This window comes from Condylura cristata, unplaced genomic scaffold (assembly GCF_000260355.1).
Source record: "Condylura cristata isolate star-nosed mole 26May11 unplaced genomic scaffold, ConCri1.0 scaffold00022, whole genome shotgun sequence".
Classification (NCBI taxonomy): domain Eukaryota; kingdom Metazoa; phylum Chordata; class Mammalia; order Eulipotyphla; family Talpidae; genus Condylura; species Condylura cristata.
In genome coordinates, this window is record NW_004567123.1 from 33,850,496 (window position 1) to 33,860,419 (window position 9,924).

Genomic DNA, 9,924 nt, shown 5'->3' on the forward strand with positions numbered 1-9,924 from the left:
CACTGTTACCTCTAAAGGGAAGGCCAAAAGCAGAATATCTGTGAGGTTTTATTTTTTTGGGGGGAGTGTCTGACTTAAGGTAGGTTTTTCAATACAAGGACCTCACTGGGATTTGACAAAGTTTGTGATATAAGAGTTGAGGATTATGGATGTAGAGAGGTGAAGATTTGTAGTGTATTATTAATTATATGTAGACTATGAGTATGTGTATTATTTATTCTTTAACGAATCTGATGAATATGCTTGAGTGACTTGTAGTTTCATAGAAAAAAGAGCCTATTCATTGTACTGAAGTGAACAAGGTGAACTGTCTATTGTTCAGATAAACAGATTTTTGAGGCAAACAAAATTTTTTTGCTACTTCATTTTTGGAGAGAGGGAGAGAGGAAGAACAGGAGAGGAAAGAGGAAGAAAGGGTCATCGTTCCCAGTAAATTTCTCAAAGTTAAGCTGGGTGTCTGAGGCCCACAATCTTGCCACAAATGTTAGCACTTCTGGCAGGAAACCCTTCAGCACAGGGGCTGAAGGGGCAGTATGGGGTGAAAAAGCAAAATCAGAGACCAAATCAAGATAATGGGGACATTGCCAGCCTCCCATGTGTCTCTCGCCACATATCTCAGTTGAGTGTCTCTACGTGTCCCTCCTCGAGTGTCCCCCAAGTCCTGGTGCAAGTCTGCAGCCGAGAAACAAGGGAACCCCTCTTCTCCCCGGCCGTGACTCCCTGGAGCCCACCTGCCTTCTGTGTCACGTAACTTCACCTGGTTGCTCAGCTGCACCCACACTGAAGTGGGGCAGGGAAGCTGGTACCTCCCTCCTTTCTGGAGATGCCTCTGTTACACCTGCCAGAATAGAGTCAATATTCCTAAGTTCTATCTTTCTGGAAACCAGGAACATTTACAACTGAGTACAAAGTCAACAGAATCAAAACTACAGAATTAATTCTTGTCCCCTGACTTGCTGTCACTAGCCATCGGAGAGAGGAAGGTAGATGGTGGTGACAGAAGCCTCCCTGGTGGTGCAGGGGTTAAGTCTCAGCACTGTGAAGCTATGGGTGATCCCTGCCAGGCAGTGACCCACAGGGCCCAGCAGACCTCTCCTGTCTCCCTGTTGCTCCCGCCAGAAGTAGGTTTCAGTAGATCTACCTGTTCTGCTCCCCACTCTGTCTCTGATGAATCCCCCACCCCTCTGGCCTGCACCCAGGCCTTGTATGTTTAAATAAGTAAATATTTAAAACAAAAGATGATGGCAAAACTGGCAAAATCTAGAGCATTCATTCCCATGTTACATAATTCAGTCCTTGACTTCAGGGGCCAGCAAGATGATTAATAAGAAAATAATAAGAAAGTTGAACACGCAGGGACAGGTTGGGAGTGGCCAAACCAATTTTCAAAGAAAGGGGCAAAATGAGAGCAAAGTATAAGATCCTGTAGACAATTCAATATTTAATTTAATTTAAATAATTCAGATCTCATTTATTAGGCATCTGCTAAATGTCAGCTTCTATATTGGGAACTGTGGATTCAAAGACGAACAAGGAAAAAGTCCACCATAGGAGCCACAGACTTAAAAAATGAAATGAACAGAAACGACCAAGCAACTGTAATGTGCAAGACTCACCCTAAAAACACTTCTTGGTAGACTTACTGTGCACCAGGGCTAGTTCTCGGTACCCGCACACATTATTATTAATTAATCTCCACCACAGTCCTACATGGTTAATAGTAAGTGTTCCCAATTTACGGAAGAGAAAACTGAGTAAAAGTGAGACTAAGTAGTCCACATGTAGCCATTTCCGATGCCAGTGGCTTTGGCTCCAGGACTGCTCGTTGCTCTGCAGCTGCATTCATGAAAGCCACGTGGCGACTTTTCCTGCCAATGGATCACCGTAAAGGGAGAGAGAGACGAAGGGAAACATTCTGTTAGGTTTCTACCAGTCTCGACATCTCAGGATGAAGGAAATGCAGATGGTAGCAAAAGAGGCAGAGAGGATGCGATTCCCCCCAGGCCCCCTGAGCTGTCACTGGCGCGTGGGACCGTGGGGTGTAAGGTGTGGAGCTGACACACTTCTGAGTACAAAGGGGCAGGACACGAGGACATGAGATAGTAGGGCAGCGTAGGGATCGAGCGTGAGGACACCCTCTTCGTAACTGGGATAATGGTCTGGAAGTACTCTGTGCTGCTGTGATTTCATTCCTTCATTCACCCATTCACTCATTTATTCACTCAGTAATCTCCACATCATGCTGAACCCTGAGGCGCATAGGTGGGTGAGCTGGGAAGACCCCCTGATTTCCATGGTTTGGGGAACAGAAAGGCTTTTGAGGGTGATGGCGTTGAGCAGGGGCTGCTGTGCAGGATGCCAGGGAGGTGAGTGAGGAAAGACCCTGGCGGTCTCACCTGTGGAGGGCGTGAGCCTTTTCCATGCAAATGCAGCTGGAGTTTGTTGGATTCACTTCATAAGAACCAATTGCCTGCTCTCTTTTTTGTGTGCTAAATTACTAATGTCATGTCTGACATGTCACTCCTATCATTCAGTTATATGTTTGTGGTTATTTAAATAGACCAAGATGAGAGTTAAAGTGAAGCTGACGCGGGAAATCAAAAAAATATTTAAAATATATTAGTTTGGCTTTTATTCTCCCTGCAGAGCTTCTGCAGAACCAGACTGTTTTATTGCACTGACTCCTTAGAAGGTCTATCATTTGATTTCATTTAAATAAGCCCACAAGCACCAACATTCTTCAAGAATCCCGAATGACGGTCAATGATTTTTAAGATTTTTTGGGGGGAAAGATATTCTACAGTGATGACCTTATTTACTATATTAAGCATAACAATTGAGTGTCTGTTGCTTGTAATTGGATAAAATGGAACTAATCTCTGAGGAAGGAGTTATAAAACATGTTATTGTCATATAATGGGATGTGGCTCCCCATTTTAAAGAACAGCTAGATCTAAATGAATCAGCCTGGACAGGTTCTAGAAAATGAGGATGAAGGAAATGCAGATGGTAGCAAAAGAGGCAGAGAGGATGCAATTCCCCCCAGGCCCCTGAGCTGTCACTGGCGCGTGGGACCGTGGGGTGTAAGGTGTGGAGCTGACACACTTCTGAGTACAAAGGGGCAGGACACGAGGACATGAGATAGTAGGGCGGCATGGGCATCGAGCGTGAGGCACCCTCTTCGTGGACACCCTCTTTGTCTCGGCTGCATTGACGACTTCACAGTGTAGGCATGTCACGACTTTCAAACTTACACCTTCACGGGCTGTTTGTTGTCTGTCAGTGATGCTACAATAAATATGTTAAAAAGTTATCGTGATGGGTCGTTGGCAGGAAAAGTTAAGTTGGAAGCAATTTTTCTTCCTTACTAGTGCATTAAAGGGTGGTGCCCCTTACAATTAATGGCATCTTACCTTTCGTAAACTACTGCAACAAACTCCTTTGGGCTGAGATTCTGGTGACTGCCCTTTAAGCTCTCCTGAGCTTAAACACATGCCAACTAATGTAATAGGAAAATAGAGGGGACAGTGTCGGGAAAACTGTGACTCTGGTTTTAGCCATGTTAAGTTTGGGTCATTTTCCTGGTAATTTCCTAACTGACAGCTATGTCCCCCCTGGGTTTTCTGGCATCCTGTCCCCCCAGAACAGCCCTTCCGCCTCTACCACAAACTCCTGCCCTTAGCTCAGCTCTCAGCTGCCTTGGGTAGAGCCTACTTTCTCATATTTCCTCTTTTTGAAGCCAAGGTCATGCGACTAAGCTGAGCCAATGAGATAAGGCTGGAATTGAAGTGTCCGGCTAATGACAGTCATCTAAGAAAGCAGTCTCTGAAGTCACTAACGAATCTGCTGTCATATTACATTGTATATTGTCTGATGCTTTCTCCTGCTATATAATTCATTGACATGGAAACTGTATTTCCCAAACAAAAACATCTAGGCATGATGTCATTGCGTTTTACGGGTGAAGTTCACCTCAGTCTCCAGATGCAAGGCCGGGAGGCATGAATACCCCTAGCTGAAGCAGGCGCCTTCTGGATTTGGACAAATCATTCAGTCCTCAGCTTCAGGCCCCTCAGCTATAAAAGGTGGATAATTTTACATGGCTTGGGGGTGCTTGGAGGATTAATTAACAGTGGCAAAGCAGTCTGAACATGACTTTGCCCCCTCAGACATCTTACCCAGGCACCTCAACTGACTGCCATAGGCTGGGCCATTTATCTCTGTTTTCCAGATCAGGTTATAGACAGGAGAAATTAATGACTTGCCCAAAGTTGTTCCCTCCACCTGGAGGACAGCCAGCAGAGACCCCTAGAATATTGACTTCCCATCTTCTTGCAGCAACCACTGGGTAAAGCTTCATTTCGAAAAAGGCTCTATCGATGCTGATGCCTTTGTCATTTGATAACTTCTGTCTGGACTTATGTTTGTGCATTGGCCTAGATTTTCCTGGGTTGCCTTTGCATTGACCTATGCAGAGGAGGGCTTTTCTCTTGAGAAAAGAAATTCCAATACCTGGGAGACCCAAATGATCACAAGTTCTTTTCTTGTTTTCCTATCAAGTTCACAAGAGGTTTCTGCTGGCTTTTATGTCCTCCATTATAAAACTAGAGACAGGAGGCCCACTCATGCAGAAAGTTCTATTTTGTTTTAAATTACACTCAGAATTTATTAAAAAAATAACAAAACAGAATAAAATTAACATTTCCAATATTCCTGCCAACAAATAAAAACTACCACTAGCGTTTCAGGTAATTATTCAACCTGGGATTTTTGTGTTATAAAAAATGGACTTTTAAAAAAGTCAGACCATCCTGCATAATCATTTGCAATGTACTGATCAATATATAAAAATCATTTTATTTTCTCTGGTCTTTTTATCCACCGCCCTCTCCTTTTCTCCTAATCCTGATCGCCCTGACCTTCTCTCCGTTGTAAATACACCGTCCACTGCCCTGCCCGGGACGCTGGTCTCTGCTGTCCAACCCCACCCTCGTGACCATCTCCTAGGAAACTGTCAGCGCCTTCCTCCCTCCCCTTCTTAATTCCCATCTCCAGCTCCATCGGGTTCCTCTTCCTTGTCTGGATGCCATGTAATTTTCCTTCGTGCATCATTTGAGACATATTTGAACATATTTGAGTTCTTTTTTTTTTAAAGATTTATTTATTCATACAGAACTGGGGTACAGGCCAGAGATGCGGAGGGTGAGAGGATTCACCAGGGACAGAGTGGGGAGCAGAACAGGCAGAAGGATGAAGCACACTGCTGAGGGGAGCAGAGGGCGGGTCAGGAGAGGTCTGCCATGCCATGTGGTCACCTCTGGGGCAGGCGGGGGATCGAACTCATGCGGAAGTGCCTTTAGTTTCTTAGTGTTGTGCTGTAACCCACTGTGTCACCAGGGAGGGCCTGAGTTCTTTCTTAATGTCTTGCATTCCCAGGGGGCTGTCGGCTCCATAAGGCAGGATCCGGTCTTCTCTATCTGTTTCACTTACTCCTGGCTCAAACAATATTTGTTATATGAACACATACGAAGGGTCCTCCTCTATTCTGGCTGTCTGAACAGTTATAACATGGCTTTGTAGCAGGATGGCCAATGTGATTCCTCCTGCGGACTCAATTTTAGTGGGGTCTCAAAAGTCTATGGAGGATAAATATTCCGAAAGTATTCTAAAAGCAAGATGTGGAGAAATTGCCGAGAGGGTTAATCATGGGTTTGTGTTCATCATGTGTCTCCAGCCTACTGAAAACTTTGTGGTGGAAGAGATGAAGGAAGGACGTTTCTTTGCAGGCATTTGTTCTCCTCCCCATGGTGCAAAGAACCCTCTCCTCGGGCACGGGACTCCTGCCTCCTGCCCCGCTCCCTGGTGGTGGAGCTCTGGGCCACTCTGCAGTGGCTGGACCGCAGCAGCGCTGAGAGCAGTTGGCCCTGAGCAGGGGGCTGTCCTCTGGTGGGGATGCTAAGTGGTCCCGGGTGGCTGAACACAGGGCACCCTGCCAGGGGGACCCTCCCCAGGGAGGCGGGGAGCACTGAGGGTGGACCTCTCAGCTGGCTGGCTGCTGGTGAACTTGCAAAAGCTCCAGGAAGAAACAGCAAATGTTTGTACCCTCGCTGCTCAGAGCACATATGGACTCCAACACAAACCGAGGGCGAGAAAAACGGCCCTTTATTCTCATCTCTCGTTTCCTCTGCGCTCAGTCCGAGGGGCACAGAAGGCTGTAGTGAGTGAGTGGAAGCACAAGCAGAGCAGAAAGTCAGCGATGAAGTCACCCCCTTTTGCTCCCAGGCATGAACTGGAGCTGCGAGACACTCACAATGGGGTGATGGCATGAGATGGGGTGTTACGCTGAAATGGACCTTCATAATTTATTTTTTGATGAGTAACACTGTGTGTGCGTGAGAAGGCTCGCACCTCCTAGCGTCTGCTGTCACAGCTGCTAGCGAGACACCCAGGAGTCCAGGGACCGCTCAAAGTCCAGGCAGGGTGCTTCTGGGGGCTCTTGCGAGTTTATAGAAAACTTTTCATTGAATGAAGCTCAATGGGGAGTGACATACAGCTGATCCCAGCTCCTGCAGAAACATATGTCCACATTTCCAGATAGACCTATGTGCAAACACGCAGGTATACCCAGCGTGTAGGAATGATAATAAATGACACTGTGAGGAATATTTTCCTCCAAATACTTGTGCCTTTGGATACATTTCCAGACTTGGAATCGCAGACCAAGGATAAGCAGTAGTCAGAGACTTAGGTTGTTGAATAAACTACGTCACTTATGTTGCAAAAGAACTGGGGTACAGGCCAGAGGCTTGGGGGTGTGTTTGGGAGGCTTCACCAGAGACAGAGCGGGGAGCAGAACAGGTGGATCTATGAAGTACACTGCTGAGGGGAGCAGCGGGGAGACAGGAGAGGTCTGCGGCACCCTGTGGGTCACTTCCTGGCCAGGCTGGAACCCCAAAGGTACAGCCTGCCTGGCTACCGGCTGGGGGGCCAGGAGTGCAGTGCAGAGGCCCTACAGCGACTAACGTGGTCACTGACCAGTAGCTGGCTTCTGAGCCCCAGCCCCGCACTGGATAGGGGGCCCGTGAACAGGCACCCAGCTCGCACCGTGGGAGAGGGGAGAGACCCAGGGGTGAGGGCGCTGCACAAGGCCTGAGGCTCTTCACCCAGAACAGCTGTAGCCTGAACGGGCCCGGGCACCTGCAGGCTGCTGAAATCTGCCGCGCCCGCACACTCCCGCCCAGGGAGGCCTCCCAGACCTGCACCCCACCAAGAAACACAGCAGGCCCGTCTCCTGGGGTGGCCCGGGTGCCCGCCGCTCCAGGTCCCTTGAATCCTCCTACCCTGCGGGTGCCAGTGCCCAGCTCTTCCAGCCACACCACAGGGATGGGGGCGGGGCGCGGGGGCATACACTGGAAAAGTAGGTAGGTAAAACGACAAAAAGATCAAGAAATGCCAAAAGAGAACTTACATTCCCACTAGCAGCTCTGTTTCTCTTTGCCTAAAGACTTTGGGTCAAGCTCCTGGAAAGTGGCCGACTCCATGGTCTCACCAGCTCCAGTCCCGCCCGTCTAATCTCTTCTCACTCACCAGGGAGAATATTCTATTTTAAGAGCACAACCCGATGCCGCCTCAGGACTCCCTCCTCCGACTGGGCCGTGGTTCTGTGGCCCGCAGGGGTGGACGGCTTGGGCTGTGGCCCCGGGCGCCTCGGGCGCCCTCAGCGGGTGGACACCGCCTCCCTTCTCAGCTGTCGGCCCCCAGCCCCCTCGCCCGGGATCCTTCCGGACTGGAAGCACCTCCCGGCTTCAGCGCGGCTCTCATCTTTCCTGTCACCTCCTGGAAACCTTCCCTCCAGCTCTCCTCCAAAGCTGCTCTCACTCCTCAGCGCCGCTCCCGCTTCCTTTCCACCATCTGTAGGGCTGGAAATAGTCTTTTCTTGACTCTCCGCTTTGGGATCTCTGCTTCGTGGGGACAGAGACTTCGCTTAGGTGTGGGGCGCGTATATACAGACGTGTGGGGTGTGCGTGGCATGGACATGTCACTATAGACGTGCGTGTGCACTGGCATGTGTGTACCCAGATATACATGTGTGCGGTGTGTGTACAGATGTAGCAGCGTGTGCGGTGTGGTGTGGGTATGTATATCTAGATGTGCGTGTGCATGGCGCGCACATATACAGATGTGTCATGTGGTGCATGTATACAGGCATGTGCAGCATGTGTACGTGACACGTGTGTACATAGACGTGTGTTTATGCGGTGGGTGCATGCGTGTATACAGGTACGTGTGGCTGCATGTACAGGTGTGTCAGATGTGTGTATGTGGCATGTATGTATACAGACGTGTGTTGAGTCTGTATACAGATGTGTGTGGTGTCTGTGGGTATACAGATGTGCGCGGTGTGGGGGTGCGCGCAGTGCGCGGTGTGGGGGTGCCGTGGGAGCGCTTAGTTTCTACGGGGCGGTGGACCGGTTCTCAATGCTGTGCTGGGCGCGTGTCTTCATGGACGTGCATGGCAACCAGGGAGTTTTTGCTTTTGTTTTCCAATGTGAAAGCTCCCGAAAGAACTCTCCAGGTGGCCTCGCCGGTTCATGCTCCTTAGGTGGGAGAGGCGAGCACACAGCATGGCGCCGCCCACTGCGCCCTCCTGCCGAACAGCGGCTGGCTCTCCAGGACTTGCCGGTGGGGCACTGAGTCTCTTCGGTAACTGCCATCAGCAGGCTCCGGGACCAGCAGCAGGTGTGCAGTGAGAGGGGAGCGGCCCGTCAAAGCTGAGGAGAGGAAAGGCCTTTCCCTGCTATCGGCTCAGATAAAAAACGCGCCTTCAGACCAAGGACCCCCAGTCTCCCTCTGTTGCCTCTGGTGAACAAGAGCTGCCACATCCTGGGGTCACCTTGGCCTTCGCGGATGGCACAGATGACTAGAAGGCCTTTCCCAGCTGCACCCCCACCCCCATCTGCTTTCAGAAGGGGTGTATGCAGTGTTTAGAGCAGAGCTGGATCGCACACACCCCTGCCTTCAACCCTAGTCCGGTTGACGGGGGAACGAGTCTGGGGATTCCTCTGGGCTCACTTTCTGTAACATATGGAGGCCGGTAATGAGCGCATCTCATTGCCCCGTTAACAGGATTAGCACGAGCCGCAGCTGGATGCCCCACAAGTGTGAACTGGTCTCAGCTGAGGTCTGCTTCCCACCTTGGTGCAGCCAAGGGCAGGGGGTGACCCTACCAGTTAGTGGGGTTAGTGGGTGGACCCTAGTGCCAGTCGTGGAGGCATAGACATGGCCCTGCTGTTCACACAAAGTGGGGACCGCCTTACAAGGGGCAGAGCTGTTTAAAGGGCTTAGTGCTTGGCTTGGGGTGGTGGGGGTAGGGGCGAATGACCCAGGTCCAAGGCCCTGGGGAACCTACCTTAGGCTGGAAGGACAGGCTTACGCGTGACAGATGAGGTCCCCAAGGGCTGGGTCCCCTGCCAAGGAAAGCCGCGGGAAGCCCAGGGGTTAAGCCCAGGGTAATATCCCGCTTCACAGGCCAAGGTCAGGACGAGCCATGGCAAGGCCACCTCCCGGGACACTGGCATGGCAAAGGAACCAGCCAGGTCTGTCCAGGGCTGAGGGAGCTCCCAGGGCGAGCAGGCGGCGGGGCGGCGGCTGGCAAAGTGCCCTTTCCTCTCCGAAAATCTGCCACCGAGCGCGAGATGGGGCGTCTGGGCCGGCCGGCGGCGGCGTGGTGCGGGGGCGGCCGGGCGCCGGCGGCTGGCGGGGAGACAGATGGCCCATGGAAAGGCTCCCTTCCCGGCCCCTCTCGACATTCAAAGGCGCTGGGGCCGCAGCTGCCGCCACACAAAGGCGCGCGCAGCCAATGGGAGCGGAGCGCAGCGCGGCGCGGCCTCGCCGGAACCGCGGGGGACAGCGGGGACCGCGGGC